The sequence below is a fragment of the Calonectris borealis genome, chromosome 3, assembly GCF_964195595.1.
Source record: "Calonectris borealis chromosome 3, bCalBor7.hap1.2, whole genome shotgun sequence".
Classification (NCBI taxonomy): Eukaryota; Metazoa; Chordata; class Aves; order Procellariiformes; family Procellariidae; genus Calonectris; species Calonectris borealis.
This window is the reverse complement of record NC_134314.1, coordinates 4,356,703-4,373,713: the sequence shown is the minus strand read 5'-3', so window position 1 is coordinate 4,373,713 and position 17,011 is coordinate 4,356,703.

The window sequence follows — 17,011 nt, the reverse complement described above, 5'->3', positions numbered from 1 at the left end:
AGAATAACTTGATGGAGTATTAAATCTGGCAGGTTGGCAGGAATGAAGGATCTTGTGCTCTGTTGCTGGTTTCTTTCCTTTTTTTTCTTTTTTTTTCCTTTTTTTTCTTTTTCTTTTTTTTCCTTCTTTTTTTTTCCTTTTTTTTCTTTTTTTTTAATTTTTATTTCTTTTTTTTTTTTCAATCTTCCAGGTTGTTCTGCTAATTCCAGAGCTGCTCCCCACAGCCAGAAGAGCTTCCCTGCCTCTGCACACTCAGCAACACCCATTTCCCTTCAGACGCTCCTCAAATCCACCCCTTCCCATGATTTTCTGGGGATTTCTTTTCATTGCAGGTGGCATGAGTGGGGGCAGCAGGAGGAGGAGCGAACAGAGAAAGCCTTTGGTGTGCCCCTGCCACGCTCACCGTGCAAGATATTTAAGTGGGCACGTCAGCTCTGAGAATATAAACTGGCTGGAGGAATCGGTCTGTGTAAGTCCTCGAAGGAAATAGAATGTATCCTTGTCGTGGTTTAACCCGGCAGGCAGCCAAACACCACACCAGCCGCTCGCTCACTCCCCCACCACCACCCCTGCAGTGGGATGGGGGAGAGAACCGGAAAAAAAAAAGGTAAAATTCGTGGATTGAGAGAAAGACAGTTTAATAGAACAGAAAAGGAAGGGAAAATTAACAATAACAATAACAATAACAATAACAATAACAATAACAATAATGTAGAGAATTGGAAAAAAAAAGGTAAAATTTGTGGATTGAGAGAAAGACAGTTTAATAGAACAGAAAAGGAAGGGAAAATAATAATATAATAATAATGATGATGATGATGATGATGATGATGATGATAGAATATACAAAATGAATGATGCACAATGCAATTGCTCACCACCCCTGAGCAACGCCCAAGCAGCGATCTCTACTTCCTGGACCACGCCTCTTATTTATATACTGAGCATGACATCATATGGTATGGAATACCCCGTTGGTCAGCTGTCCTGGCTGTGCTCCCTCCCAGGTTCTTGTGCACCTGGCAGAGCACAGGAAGCTGAAAAGTCCTTGCCTATAGGGAACTTATCAACAACTGAAAACATCAGTGTGTTATCAACATTCTTCTCCTACTGAATCCAAACCACAGCACTAGGAAGAAATTTAACTCTATCCCAGCCAAAACCAGGACAATCCTATACAAGCGTTCAGAACCCAACATGAAATTTTACCTCTGAGACAGTTTTTCTTTCTCTGCAGTAGACAGACTTAAATCCAGCAATGAACTTGCTTTATTGCAGATAAAATATGGATGTAAAGCAACCCATGAGTATAGCTGGCAGTGCACGAAGTGGTACCAGGACGGGATTCAGACACGTATATCTAGATGGCACATAGATCTCACCTACATTTAGGTGGTCAAAATGAATCCCAGCCCATAAAGACGTTGTAAATCGCTGCGGCGCTCCTCCTGCCAAGCTCTGTGTGATAGAGCTGGCAGGGACCCATCGCTCCTGACCGCAAGGTAACAAGAGTTAGGGATAAAAATAGCTGCCTGTTGTTATTCATGACAGCGCCCTATAGCAACTGCTGCCGTGCTGTGGCTCTTGCCTGAATAATTAATTGGAGCAGGTCAGGCTAGGGAAGACAAAGGGATGGAGAGAGATGGAGAACGCCGGGATAACAGAGGCGAGGTGGAGGCCTTCCCTGCCTTTTGGGACTCCCTAGGAGGATGCCCAAGATCTCCAGGGATTCACCTCCCTGCCACATCCCAGCGGTTACAGGGTGGAGAGTGCAGCAGAGGCTCACAGAGACATTTAACATCTCCTATCCACTGAAAAAAAACAGGAATTAAGCACCTAAATACACAGAGGGCCGGGGCTGCAGAGCTCGCAGAGAAATAGAAGAATGGCGGGTGGGTGCAGGAGTAATTTCCGTGGGTGAATTGCAGACGAGGGGTGCTGGCCAGAACACCAGGGTGCATTTTCTCCTCCCTTCCTCACATCTCTCTGTCAGCATCCGCATGTGCACTTGGTTTCTGAGATCCCTTTAGGGGTACCCTGTGATCCCTCCCAAACTCTGTTTTTTTTTTCCTTTAATTCAACTAAAAGTCCATTTTCAAGCCACAACTCAATTTTCAAGTTGCCATCTGTTAGCTTTCCTGTATGCTGAGCAACCTTGTCTCACCCATGGAAGGCAGAGGAGAGGCTTGTGGCCCATTCACAGCTCCAAAAATGGGGGGAAAATACCCCAAATTCAACAGAGAGTCACCTCATCGTCAAGCAACCCATTGGAGTGGAGGTTTTAAATATATTTGTAATAAAATGGAAGGGTAATAACATGGAATTAAATGTTTTGAATGAAAAAAAAATCACTTTTTATAATTGAAACAATGGAGAAGGGAGACCACTTATGAGAGGTTTTTGTCAGTGCGAATTTTAAGTTTTCCAAGGGATAAAAGGGGTTTGTCCTTGCTGGTGTCTCCGGCAACTGCTGTTGCAGGAGCTGAACCCCAACCAGGGAATTCGCTCTCGCAAGAGGAGAGTCGTCCTGACCCTCACCCCTTCAGGACCACATGTGGAAGACATAATTTAATGCTGAAGGAACCCTTCTTAATCCTCTAATCTGACCTTTTCCCTGACATAGGCTGGAGAATTTCACCCGATTGCATCTGCACCCAGCTCAGGCATTTCTGATGTCATTTTCTTGAAGTATTTACTATTCCCATGCACTCTGGTAAATCTCTGATCTTTTTTTTTTTTGCTAGTCCTGGGGAAGAAAAACATGGAAAACAACTATCAGTAAATATGAATGGCAATTCTTTACTGAAACGCACGGGGAGCTGCTGGTATTTCACCAGGAGAGCACAGTAAAGTGGGTAAGAAGTTAAGACTCTGACCTTCAGCATGTTAGGATGGATCGTAGCCACCTTCTTGCTTCCCAGAGCAGCAGCCTGGCACACACGGAGCTGCCTTCCCTCCTAGATGCAGCTGGCACGGCGATGAGAGCATAAAATCTTGTTGCAGTCCTGCTTCTGATGCAAAACTACCCCAGATCCCGCTGGTGATTCATTCTCTCTCCTACTGTGCGGAAGAAAAAGACAGCAATTAATAAAAAATTAAAACAAACCCATGCAAGCCGTGCCTGCAGGCACAATGAAAAATGAATTCTCCCGGCAAACGAAACCGGAGGAGTGGTTGAATCAACAAAGCTCTGGAGAGCATGGCCAGGAGCGTGTCTGTGTGATGTAGCAACCCGACCGCGGTTCCAGGGAAGTCCGAAGGGCCCAGATATAGAACGCCCGAGGTTTGGTGTTGCTATTTCGGTCTGCTCATCTGCTCTCATGAGTTCTGGCCGTTATTAAAGACAGTGACAGCTGGTTCCTTTTTTTTTCCTCCCCCCTCATTTTCTCCACCCCCAAGCCTGGAAATCACCCATCTCTATGCAAAGCATCATCGTCTCTGCATCGGGATCTCTGGGATCCGCTTTCAGCCACGGGGCAGGATCCACTGGTCACTTCAGCAAATGATGTCCAGCTTCGGAAGAGGGGAAACTGCAGCAGTTTGTGTAAGCCACATTAGCAATCATCATCTGACTGTCACGATGGGCTCTCTGCTCTGTGCAAACCATGAAGAGGCAGGAAAGTCCTGACCCCAAATTGCCACATACCCCTTGTGCAAGGGGGGGAGCAGCTGAAGGTGGCAAAATTAACTGTATCAAGTGCTTCTCTCTGATTGCAGGGGCTGGACTTGGTAAGCCAGGGCTTTTAGGGCTGTTTTTTTCTGAATAATTAGTTAAAGAAAGCGTGTAAACAGAATTCAAAACAATTGCAAGGAATTCATGTAACCCATCACCCTGAGACTTGCCGGTGTGTGTTATTACAAAGGAAAATAAAATAAAGCCCCATATAAGAGTTGTGGATCACAAATTTTCCTCCTGAGCCCTGTTAGCTGGAGATTTTGTTTTGAAGCAAGAAGGTTTATATCCTCTCCAAAACTATCTTTTTTTTTTTTTCCATCCTTAGTATTACGCATTTGCACAATCTTTTCTAAAACTTGCCAAACCATGAGCATCAGTTCTTGTCCAGTGGAAAGAAGTTGAATAGACAGCAATGCATCGTGCAGAAAAATTCTCTTTTACCTAATTACGATAACAACAGGTCAATATTCTTTATTACAAGCAAATACAGGGAAAAGGTGACTCGTCCTGCTTTCTGTATCCCGTTCAGTGTTCTGAATATCTCTAAATAGTTGTCTTTGGTGCAAAGCTTCTCCTGAGCAGCACAGTCTGGACATGGTGTGTTTGAATGCATCTTGGTGAAGAGAGACCCTGATCCCCAAAACAAGCTCCTCTTTTTGGGTGATAATTCCAAGCACCCAAAATAATGGGACAACCATTTTGCAGCCTGCAAGAATAGGGTTTGTGTGGCATGACAGGGCGGGTGCATGTGTATTTGGGTGGAGAATGAAGGTGTGCAGGGGCTGTTTGAGGGTGCAAAGCCTGCTTGGATCATATCAGATGACTGTAAAGGGTGGGGAGAGCCCAGCCTGGTACAACCTAGTCTTAACTGCCTGCTGGGAGCAATCTCCTGGGCAAACACAACCACACCTGGGTTTCGCCTTGAAGGGAATGGGGTGATTCATTTCAGGCTGTAAAATGTCAAAGATAGGGAGTTACAGGGACTGCAGCGCAGCAGGATGAGTCTGAGATGAACTACAGAGCACGGCTTGGCAGGTACCGGTCACCTGTGAGCAAGTCATGGAGCCAGCAATCAAAAAGGTCTCGCTGTGCAGCATCCACCAAGCTTGGTGTGCAAAACAAGCTGTCAGCACCCACCCAGGAGAGCAGTTATCCCTGCACGGAGCTGCCCTTCGCCTTTCTCAAGTCTGCCCCGGGGCGTGCCATGAACATAAATGGGAGAAAAACCTTTCATCAGAAGAGAAAAGAAGGGCAGGTGACCCAACAGCATTGCAATGTGCATGTTGCAGCAGGGATGTCCCACCCCACCATCTCCTTCTGCTTGGGTTGTATTTTTCTTCCCACCTCGTCTCCAGCCTTGCCATGGCCATCGCCAGCACTCAGCTGAGTGTTCCCACTTCTCCCACGTGAGCAATAATGGAAAGACGGGTGGAAGAGGAAAAGCCATGCCATGACCTCCATCTCACAGCCTCAGAGCATCCCTGGAGATTTCATAGAATCATAGAATCATAGAATGGTTTGGGTTGGAAGGGATCTTAAAGATCATCTAGTTCCAACCCCCGTGCCATAGGTAGGGACACCTTCCACTAGATCAGGTTTCTCAAAGCCTTGTCCCACCTGGCCTTGAACACGTCCAGTGATGGGGCATCCACAACTTCCCTGGGCAACCTGTGCCAGTGCCTCACCACCCTCACAGTAAAGAATTTCTTCCTAATACCTAATCTAAACCTCCCTTCTTTCAGTTTAAAACCATTATCCCTCATCCTATCACTACATTCCCCAATAGAGTCCCTCCCCATCTTTCCTGTAGACCCCCTTTAAGTACTGGAAGGCTGCTATAAGGTCTTCCTGGAGCCTTCTCTTCTCTGAGCTAAACAACCCCAACTCTCTCACCCTGTCCTCATACTGGAGGTGCTGCAGCCCCCCGATCATCTCCGTGGCCCTCCTCTGGACCCGCTCATGCAGGTCCACGTCTTTCTTACGCTGGGAGCCCCAGAGCTGAAGACAGTACTCCAGGTGGGGTCTCATGAGAGTGGAGTAGAGGGTGAGAATCACCTCCTAATTTAAGGAATGGAGGAGGGTGACGAAATGGTATTATGGGTGTTACAGGGGAAGATGTCTTAGAGGGGTGGAAAACAAGTGCAAGATGTCACTGAGGGGGTCGGGAGCTGCCAATCGTATCCCATCCACATCCCTGATGGAGATGACAGGGAAAAATGGAGGTCCCCTGCCCAGCTTCTTCTTCACCCTGGAGGTTTCCTCACCCGCAGGTCCCTGCTGTGGGAGTGCTGGCTGTTCTGCGTGCTGGCGATGGGTGCTGGGATGTACCGAAGCTTCACCCAGGCTGGAGTGATCTTATCAGAACCAGAAAGTCCTGTTCCCAGGCTGCCTCTCCTGCGATCCTCTCCCTGCAGAACAAGCGGTACTTCTGTTTCCCTTGTAAACCCATCAAAAAATAACAATCCTGACAGACTGGAGAAGCAAAACACACATAAACAAGCTGACACAGAGAAGGGAGAGGGGAAACGGATACTCCGTACTCATAAATTAACCCGCATCTGGCATCGTGGTGACTTTACGGCTGAACCGATTGCCGTGGTTTTGGCGCAGTTCGGTCTAGGCTGTATAAGCTTCTCCCAGACATTTCCCAGGCATAGTTCAAGGGCCTAGAGACCACTCCTGAAAGGCCATTTGGGTGCAAATCTGTCTTTTCTGGAGCCCAAAGATTTTGGTGCTGTTTTTACGGCGCAAACCTTGCTACGCCGGTGGTTGGCTCAAGGCCATGCTGTCTTTAGGCTGCAAATCCTGGGGAAAATTGACCTCTCCTCCATGCTTGCATGTCCGCAGCAGCAGAATCAGGGGGTTTGCCCCAAATGGGAGCCCAGGAACTGGACAGCACTTTTATTTTTCCTCCCATTTCCCTCATTTTTACCTCCACCAGGGTCAGCTTGGGGTCAGCATAAAAACAGCTCTCAGGACTAGGAATTTTTTTATTTGACACCACTGTCCTAACAGTCACAGCTGGAAACTACAAGCTGAGCCCTCCCTGGCCTCTCTGCTCCATTGTGCAGCTCCTCAGTTCAGAATCACAGGATGGCTGAGGTGGGAAGGGACCTCTGGAGGCCATCTGGTCCAACACCCCTGCTCCAACACCAAGAATGGAGACTCCACAACCTCCCTGAGCAACCTGTGCCAATGCTCGGTCACCCTCACAGTAAAAAAGTGTTTCCTGATGTTCAGAGGAACCTTCTGTGTTTCAGTGTGTGCCCATGGCCTCTGGTCCTGTCTTTTCTAGGTAGAAGGTAGAACTGAAGGTAGAATCTCCATCCTTGAGAGAGATTTCCATCCATGAACCTCCATCCATGTGATCTCCATCCTTGGAGATCTTCAAAACCCATTTGGACACGGTCCTGGGCAACCGGCTCTGGGTGGCCCCGCTTGAGCAGGTGGGTTGGCCCAGGTCACCTCCAGAGGTCCCCTACCACCCCAATCGCCCTGCGGTGCCTTTATGTCCCTCTCCCTGTGTCTCCCCTTGAGTTCCCCTCTCCAACTCCGCTGCTCCGCAGCCACCACCGCGGGTGGCCGGGCGTGGGAGCTCCCACTAGTCTGAACCCCACTTTCTCCAGCTCAGCCTGCTTGGGCTCGGCTCGGTTAAGCTCGGCTCAACTCGGCTCGGCTCGGGCCGCGAGGGCCACCCCGGGGCGGGGCGCGCATGCGCGGGGGCGCTCGGTGGTGGCGGCGCTGCCGGAGGCGGCGGCCGCGGGAGTCGGTGGCGGCGGCGGCGGGGAGAGCGCGGGCGGTGAGTGCGGGCGCAGCTGCCGGTCCCTTCCCCGCGGGCAGCCCCTCTCCCCCGGGGGACACCCCGCCGAGGGTCCCGTGCGGGATCCGGCACGGGTCTTTCTATCCCCCGGTAAGCTCCGGTGTCCCCGCGTGGGTACCGCAGCTCCCCGCACCACGCCCGCCGCGCCGCATCCCCGCCGCGGCAGGAGCATCCTTCCCCGCGGGGGCTGGGTCGCGCCGGGGCCGGTGCACGGGGAACAGCCCAGCGCTTGCGGCCACCCTCCGGGCGGGTCCCCCGCGCGGGTAAAAGACGCGTGGACCTCGAGGTGCAGGGGGATGCGTGATTTTCTTCCCCCCCGTCCCACGTACAGCCGAGGTCCGTCGAGCGGGGACGGTCCTGCGGCCAGGTGGGCACTGGGGAGGGGAGGAGCGCACGGGGACAAACTTACTTTTGCCATAAATTCCCCCCAAGACCCCTGACCCGTATCTCAAGGGCTTCGTGGAGGAGAGAGGTGGGCATTGGTTTTCCTCCGTGTTTGTTTTTGATAGCCGTGGGTGGATTTTTCTTGCATGACTTTGACCCCCGGGGCGTTCTGGAGGCCGCGGCAAGGAGACGCATAGTTTAGCCGTGAGCTGGGTGAAGAACCAGCTCCTGTTGTTTGCTTCGGAGCTGCCACCTGCCCGTTTTACTTGACGCGCCCCAGCTCGTGTCTCGAAAGGGTCGATGAAGGGTTGTTCCCTGCTTGTCTTCTCCAGGACACTTCGGGGATTGTTGGTCATATTCCCCCAATTTCCCATCTGGATTTTTCCTGAAAACACCATAAGCATCTCACTTTTGCGGGGGGAAGGGGGCAAAAAAAATTGCAGACAGTCTTGAACCGTTCCGGTTTTCATAAACAAAAATAAATATATATATATATATGTTCGGGTAAACATTTAACGTCTCCGGCATCAGCAGGGTTGGGTACGGAGCCTCCCAGTCGCTGTGCTGGGATGGGAAATGCCGTGGATCAACTGGCGCTGGGTACGCAGGACCGGTGGTCCCGCACCCGATGCTCGTTTGATAACTGCGCAGCTCCACCGGTTCACCCCCAGGCTGCTTTGGCTGGAGCACGTGGCTTTTTACTGCGCCGCGGGATGGAGATGCGCGTTTGTTGTGGGATGCTGCGGGATCATCGCTTCCGAGCTGGTAAATGCTTTAGGTGTGCTTTAGGTGCAGTTAGTTGGGGGGATTGCCAGCCACGGGGGGCCGGGCGGGGGGTTAGGATGAGGATGTGTGTGATTCCGCCCCGGGAGCGGTGATTGAAAAAGAGTGAAATCATGAAAAGGTGACGAAAAACAGTGAAGCGCGTATGCAGTGCTCCGCCGGAGTGAAATCCAGCGGGTCTGAAATCTGTTTTTGCTCTCTGCCGGGGCAGGGAGGGGACGGACAGCCGTGAATTATACTGGCAGACCACGCTCCTGCCTTCGTGTAGAGGTGCGGAGGGGTGATACGTGTTGCAAACAATTCCTAGAAACCCAGGGGCTCGTCGGGCCAAACCACAAGCCGTTACACATTTCCTCCCGCTCAGCCGGTAAAGGTGTAGGTTAACAGCCCTGCTCGCTGCAGGATTTTCTGTTCTCTGGGCATCATCGCATTTATTTATTTACGCTGAAGCTGCGGCCGGAGCCTCTGGCCGAGAAGAGGGTTGTGTCCCTCCGGACGTGGGGAGGGATGGCCGGTGTGAGCGACGTGCCGGCAGCGCAGGCAGAGGCGGAGGACAGGGGAGCTGCCATCGTCGGGTCACGTGCGTGCGCTTGCAGCTACTTGCACATCTTGAGTCATGCACCAGCTTAATTTTTAGCTGCCAGCAGACATGATAACCCCCACTCCTGAGGTCAGGCCAGCGCCTTTTAATCGCAGTATCCATTTATGCTAAAGAAATGCCTCCAGAGGAATAAATTCCCAGGAAGGCTCCTGGAGGCTGCGCGTTCGGTCTGCAGCTGTACGTATGTGGCCATACCCTACGTCCTCCGTCCTTCAGGCACAGGCTGTAGCAAGTGGAAGCTTGCTCTCAGTTACTTTTTTATTCCCCAGTGGATCCTTGCGATCGAGTAGGGATGTAAGCATGTGGTTGCAGCACAGCCTGCATCCCTTGTTTGGGGGGAATCTGCTGCCTGGTCCTTGCTGGCCCTTGCTGGCCCTTGCTCGGGGCTTCGTAGCCCCCTGGCAGCGGCACTGCTGTCATTGCAAACCTCGAAGCTCGCTGGGAGAGGCCATGGGGTTAAATAGGAGGAGGTGCCGGATGGGGACAAAGACTTTTAGTGTAGGGAAGAGGAGAGCTCGCAGCTCCAGGGGGTTGGCACAGAGCTGCAGTCTCTCCCCAGCAGCCTGCTCTCTGCCCGCAGCAGCGGCGGTTGGTGTGCATGATTTATATACATTTTTTTCTTATGACCGAAGCTCTAAAATCCGCAACCTTAAAAAAAATGTTTTTGTGCAAGAGGTTTTTGTGGACGACAGCAAAGCTAAGCAGCCTCAGCCCATAGGCTCTGGGAGATCTTTTGGCAACGGTCCGGCTCCCCAGACGGTGCACGGCCAGTTCGGTTTGGTTGCCCTGCCTGCAGGCAGACGGCTCCTGGGTTGTCCCATCGGCAGATAGATCTGAGCAGGGAGGGATTTGCTGGCTCGTTGAGGTCTCCTTGTGCCAGCAAGAGTTCCCGTCTCCAGCAGATCTGCGCTGAAAGATTTGTCCCATCGGTGGGTTCTGGTCCTGTGACTTTAGGAAAGGCTCGTGGCAGTGACCTCTTGCAGGCAAACTGCAGAAATGCTGTGCTCGCAGGATGTGCACGCAGCTACTCGGGGCTGGAAGGGAAGGGTACCATATCCCACGGACCTTGCAGGAGGACATTTAGGAGATAAAAGCGGGATGCAGCTGCAACAAATCCAGGCTCCTTTTTCAGGCAATAGGGCAAAAAAACTCAGGCACTTCTCTAGCACAATTCTAGCGTTGGCATCTGAAACGGGTGGGTCGTCCCACTCCATCGGTGGTCCCTGCATGACTGAATGCAGCAGGCGGGGGCCGGTGGTGGGTGGCTGGACCAAAACCATGCCTGGGAGCATGCTAACACTTCAGCAGCCTGATGGTTGCAGGTCATTGATCGGGACCGTGGTCTGGTCTTGTTTGATTATTGGTGTACTCAAAGCCTGGAAGCATGGGTGCTCCACCCAAGGATCTCACACCCACCTGAAATCGAGCCCCAAAGCACTGGGGGCTGTTAGTTGTGTGTGGGAAAAGAAAGTGGTGAGCCGATCTGGAAAGCCCAAACAGCAACGGTTTAGTGAGATCAGGAAGAAAAGCTGCAGAATATTACCTTGATCTTGACAATTTTTGATAGGGGAGGGATGGATTTGCCAGAGAAGATAATTCTCAGTCTGGGTCTATGGGTGAAAATAATTAATATTAACATTTTTGCATCTGCCTAGTGCTGTAGATGGGTTTCTTTTTCACGCATTGAGTGTATAGGCTGTATTATCAGTAGCATCACCAAACTTTAACCCTGGTTAAGCATGAAGAAACCGCAGCTGTGTTTATCTCAGCAAATCAGAAATCTGCCATGCTGACCCATACCGTTCCCTGGCATGGTTTGGGAGTTAGCACAGTCCAGGAGTGTTCCTGGTGGACAGTTTGCGTGTGGCCACCCATTTCAAGGGTGTAGCAGCACGGAAGCGGCCAAGCCAGCCTGGCTGATCTCAGAACCAAGGACTCGGTGTTGTGAAAATCACCCCCGCATGTGATGTCTGGGTTAAGGTTTGGACTCTTGCAATAAGGCCAGCAGCCTCATCAAGTCTTCGGTTTCCTGACTTTGGATTTCCACCGCCCTGCTTTGCTCTCCCAAGCACCCCAGGACCTCGGGGGCTCCCCCTCCTTGGTAGGGTGCTGTGGACTCCCTCAGCTTTGCTACAGGGACACAGCATTTGCCAGCAGCTTTGTTTTGCTCTGTCCCCTCTGAGCACAGCGTTCATTGCACCGGCTCCGCTGCTCTCATCCCCTGGACCCGTCCCAACGTGCAGGCAACGCCGAACCCATGTCAAGAGGCACTTGCGGCTCAGCACGGCTGAGCTGGCTGCTGGCCCGGCTTGCTTCCAGGCCAGAAATCACGGGGGAGCTGACACTGCCATGGCTTCCGTGGGGGATCCTGCCATCTCCTGCCGGCTCTAATGGCTCATCTCCCAGCATCACGAGACGTTCGTTTCCTGATTAATACATGCTTGGACAAATCCTGCTTCAGCTTCGCGCTCTGTGTGTGTATATGTGTGTAAGGAAAGGTAGAATTCGAGCCATTTTCTTTTAATTGAAATTTTCCGCAGGGTTGCTTTGACCCTTTTTCTTAGGTTATTTTCAGGCTTGCCCTTCAAGGTGTCCAGTAAATCACATCACATCACCTTTTACCTTCCAGAGCATCCTAACCCATGGAGAGTCCCTGTTGGATAAGTGCTTGTAATACACCCATTGGGCTGATGTAGGTGTAACTGGGTATGTAAGCCTGTCGAGGGAAATAAAATATTCTGTGCAATGCACTGTTAAGTAGTCCCAGCACTCCCTGGTGCATTACAGCAGTGCATTAAGAGCACAATACCTAGTTCTCATTAGGCAGATGTGGATTGGTATCCCCATTTAATAGACAGAGAGGTGTAAACCCAACTTACAGAAGTCCCGAGCACCTGGCCCCTCTCTGGTTGTGGGGATTTCCACTTTTTTGATACTGGAGTGTAGATCAGTCCTTCATACCCTGCTGCTTGCTCGGGCAGGGCTTGTCCCTGGCACAAACCACCAAATGCCACCTCTTCCAGTTTCTGACCTCTGCGACACCTGTGTAAATCCCAATAACTCCCTGCAGAGGGGATCTGAGCGCTGTGTGCATCTGTCGCAGTTAGGAGGAAGGTTAGCACCGAAATGTATGGAAGGAGAAGGAAGCAGATAATACCAAGGGTACGCAGGAATTGCTGCTATGAGCCGGTCCGTGGTCTCTTAGTTTCCCATCTCTGGTGGAGCCTTTCCAAACCACTGGGCAGAATGGGATGGAGGAGCTGGCACCGTGCTTCCAAGCTGGTCTTTCAAAATGTGCCCCGAGCAAGTGTTTTAGTTATAGGAGGAGACGTTTGTGCTCAGGTGGGACCAGCCTGCAGGCAGCAGGCTTTGGGATGGGGCTTATCCACTGCATCTGAGCTGGGTGCAGCCTCTCCCAGCCCTGGAGAGTCGAGCTGAGCTGATCTCTGCCATCCTGGTGCTGTAGGAGCTGCGACACCAAAGTTAACCCCATGTAGGAAGGAGTCAGAATAAAACCCCAGGCTTCAAAATGACCTGTAGTCCCTCCAGGGACTTTTGCTCAACTCCCAGAAGAGAAGGAATTCAGAAATTAATCACCTGCAGCTCTCAAAACTGACCTGTTGCCCACTGCTGCACGATCGCTGCTGTTATTTTCATGCTATCCACAATCACTGTTTTTTTTAAATGCAATGCATTTATTAAAGACTTCCCCACAGCTGAGTTCCCCAGTCCTCTCTGCTTTGTTTACCAGGAATTACTGCCTTTCTGGAAGCATGTGTTAACCTCTGATGCCTGAATACTATTCCGCAAGCAAATACATCACATTGGTACGGCCTCAGTCCCAGACAGTTAACACTGAGGCCAGACCGGTGGGAAAATCAGCCGTACTCTGTAGGAAATTTTCTCATTCAAACCCCTCCATCAGACTGTGACCAAAAAGAAAAAGAGCTGGGAAAAGCTTGGGTTTCCAATTACTCTCTTCAAAAGGGAGAGAAAAATTGGAACGGGATCGTTCTCCTCCTGTGCCGCGGTTCTTATTGTGCTGTAATGATACAGCCTGGCCATCATCCACTCCCTCCTTCTCGCCTTGCAGCTCCCTCCCCGAACAAACGATACTTGGTTGCTGTTAATTAGGAGCAGCCAAAATAACTGAATCCCCCGGAGATGGGGGGTGAGGACAGAATCTCAACAAGATGCCCTGCTGATGAATGTGGCTTTCAGCCGCTCCTACGCCCCCGTGAAGGGAAAAGAATAGGGGCTCTGTGAAAGTGAAACAGCCAGTGCTGACCTTGGGTTTCTGGGTTGGTTTTTTTTTTCTCTTTCTCCCTCTTTTCAACGTTAATTGCTCGTCGCTTTGTCTGTCACATGATCGCTGGAAATTGCCAACTTGTTCTCACTCGTTAATGTCACAAGTTCGGTTTAAAATAAGCAGTCTACCAGGTTCCTGATTTAGCGCTGTTTATCCGAGTATCAGATGTGCTTCTAGTGATTTCGGACTATCATTTTGAAAATCTCTGACCCTCCCTCGGCCCATTAAAAACTGGCATTTTCCAGCTATGAAAGCCTGCCTGGAAGAGTCTCTCCTGTCTGCTGCTGTCAGGGAGATCTGCAACGTCTAACCTCTCCCTAGCTGTGCTCAAAGGCGATGCTTGCTGTATACACTGAGCTCTCGGGATGAGAGACTGTGGCAAAATCCTGGCGCTAGCACGCACCGTACAAGCCGGAGCCAGCCTGTGCCTGGTACAGAAGCTGCCTGTCTCTCGTATCCTTGTCAGCATGCAAAGCAGGCAGGCCACGGACGGTGGAAGGGGCGATGTGCCATTGGCATGCATCCGTATGCCCAGGCTTGATTGCCGTCTTCCTGTGTGTCTTCTGGTTGCCTTTGCTCTTTACGGGCAGGTTTCAGCATATTGCTGCCTCTCTGCAGGAGATGAGCACTCCGACCCTGCTCCTATGCAGCTCACCTGCCCAGTCTGTGCCATACCTGAGCTGTTTTTCAGTTCCTGATGTCCTGGGGTCTGCACTAGCATTACTCTGTGTTCTCCAAGAGGTGGGGAGCTTCAGAATGCCCTTTCTCCTTGTACCTTGCCACCATCTCCAACATCAGTGCCTAAATACCTTTTTGGAAGGTTTTCCAGCATCCTGCTGGGATGAATTAGGATGAAGATTCAGCACTGAGCCCGCTGTAGTGGGCCCAAATCCTTGGACCACACTTAGTTAAAGGGAAGCTGGGAGATGGTCAGCATGGGTCCAAGCCCTCTCGCTTGGGTTGTATCAGAGCAAATGCTGGGAGAGGTGTAAAACACATTATGGCAGGTTAACGGACAGGGCAGAAGAGCTTAGGACACACAAAGCACTTCAGAGTCCATACTCACACCTCTGCACAGGGCAAAACCTTTGCATAAGGCCTGGAGATCGTCAGCTGGAGACAGCAGATGTCGTGGTGCGGCAGTGAAGGAGATGCAGCCAGTGTGGAAAGGGAGCTCTTGTCTGTGCATCTAGACCAGGAAATCAAACACTGTCTTAGTACAGACACATCCATAAAATCTCCCTGTCCTTCCCACCCCAACATGCTCAGCCTCCAGCCAAGTTCTGGACAGATCATTTACAGGAGATACAGGGCAATAGAGGGCGAGTACTACAGTGCTGCATAGCCAGCGATGGTCTTCTTGCTTGGGCTTTGCCTTATCCTGAAGCTGAGGTCTAGAGCGAGTTGGATGAATGAGCCTTTCTTTCTCCATCGGCTGCAAGGAGCCAGAATAGACTGTCTGTACATTAGAACTTGGGAGAGGGAGTGTTGTCCCTTTTTCACACCGTCCCCATAGGAATGCCCCAGAGTCAAAATTTGCCCTGCCTCCCTAAATTTTGGCATATATCCCCATAGGGATACACAAGCTACTGAATGAACTGTGTGTTGCCATCACAGATCCGGACCCCGCAAACCCTTAGGAGAGAAAACAAAGTCTTTGTGAACACCAAACCCCCCAGCAAGAGTGCTATCTTCAGTCTTATGCATCTGTGAAACTAAAATACCATTTGCAGGGACCATCTTCCCTTCTGCCTTTTCTGGCTAAGGCAGCTCCATCAAACTCAGCAGCCAGATTCCCCTGTGGCAAACAAGGGGGGAAAAAAAAAAAAACAGCCCTGAGAGGTGCTCAGGGAGAAAGCCTGCAAAGCACAGAGAGAGAATTGGCTGGAAAATGTAACTTAATTATGACAGCTCCCATCTGCTAGAATGTGGAAGTGAAGTGAAATATTTTGTTTGTTATCAGAGGCTTTGGGTTGCGAGAGGAAGTGGGACTTGCAACCTGGTTCAGAGTCTGCTCTGACTTTGTTCTTTGTGCTGTCTCGCCCTGGGACTGTTTGACAGGTCCCATCTCTCTGTTTTCACTCTCTTTCCGTGTTTAACACCTTCCCGTCCTCTGTAGCTCCAGCCTAGTGTGGGTCTCCCATTACGTGCCCAGGCAAACTATTCCTCTGTGTCACCTCTGGCAGCAGCTGGTATCTGATGTAACGGAAGAAAAATAAGCTGTTTCCCACACTCAGGCAAAATACTCATTTGCATTTACTTATTTTTGGCCATCTCCATGCACTGCAGCTCTGGTTGGGTGCATATAAGCTTAGGAGGCTCCGCTCTCGCAAACATGTACTGCTGGCTGCACAGGGGTAACCACAGCCCTGCAGAGTCTGGTGGGGCTCCATCAGCATCAATTTCAGTTCCAGCATGGGCAACTGTTTGATGAGTTCTCCTCTTTTTTGTGTGGCATAAACACCAGCAGGGAAGAGAAATATCTAGGGTGGAAGGGAAACAGAGGGTATTGGGAGTGAATTCAATGCTGTGAGGTAGTCTCCAGACGTTAGGATCCTGTTGTGCCCTGAATCTGAATCTTTCCAGCCAGAGCTTAGCAACTCTGGAGGTTGCCAAGGAGCAGAGCAGGCAGAGGAGTGCCCAGCACTGGGGTTTGGCCGCTCTGAGCATCCAGGCACATCTTGTCTGGCAGTCCCTCAGCATGGCTCCCTGGATGCTCCCAAGGCTTCGATGCTATACCCAGACTGCAGCCAGCTCTGTTGCAGGGCCCCTCGTTTCTCCACCACCTCCCAGTCCTGCTGCTTCTTACATGTGGAGGCATGAGGGCTGCAGGTTTGGGACCGTGGACTTCTCCCCTTCTCCCTCTTGCTGTACTCACTGCAGCAGCCCCGAGCGTGCAACCCATGTGCAAGTTGTGTGGCAGGGAAGCCGGGCTTATTTGCAACCTCCACAGTTTGGTTGGGACCCTCTTCACTTAGGTGCAGAAAGGCCGGTTATCCCTTTGCTGAGTAATTACACCCCAATTTTGTCCCTGAGCAGTTTGTTCTGGGAAAAGGGGTGAAAAATCCCCTCCGCAAATCATCAGGTGCTTTCTTGACACCTAACTGCTTCTTGCACCCCCTTATCGGTAGCTCCTGGCTACTCCTAAACATGCTCCAAGCTGAGTGTCCGAGGAAATGGGGAAGAAGGGCAGGCTTGTGACATTGCTGTGCTCATCTGACATAGGCGGAACTGCAGGGACAGGGCTGTGCCATCCTTCTCCATGCTGCGTGTAGGTCTGCTGAGTCAAGAAAAGCCCCTTTCCCCTAAGAGCAGGGCCAGCGTCTCGATAGCGCCATGGCTCATCCCAGGAATGGCAGCACGATGTTCTCCCTGATGCATCACCGTTAACATTTCTTCTTTCTCCCCTCCCCGCAGGGCACAAAGACGACGTTTCCC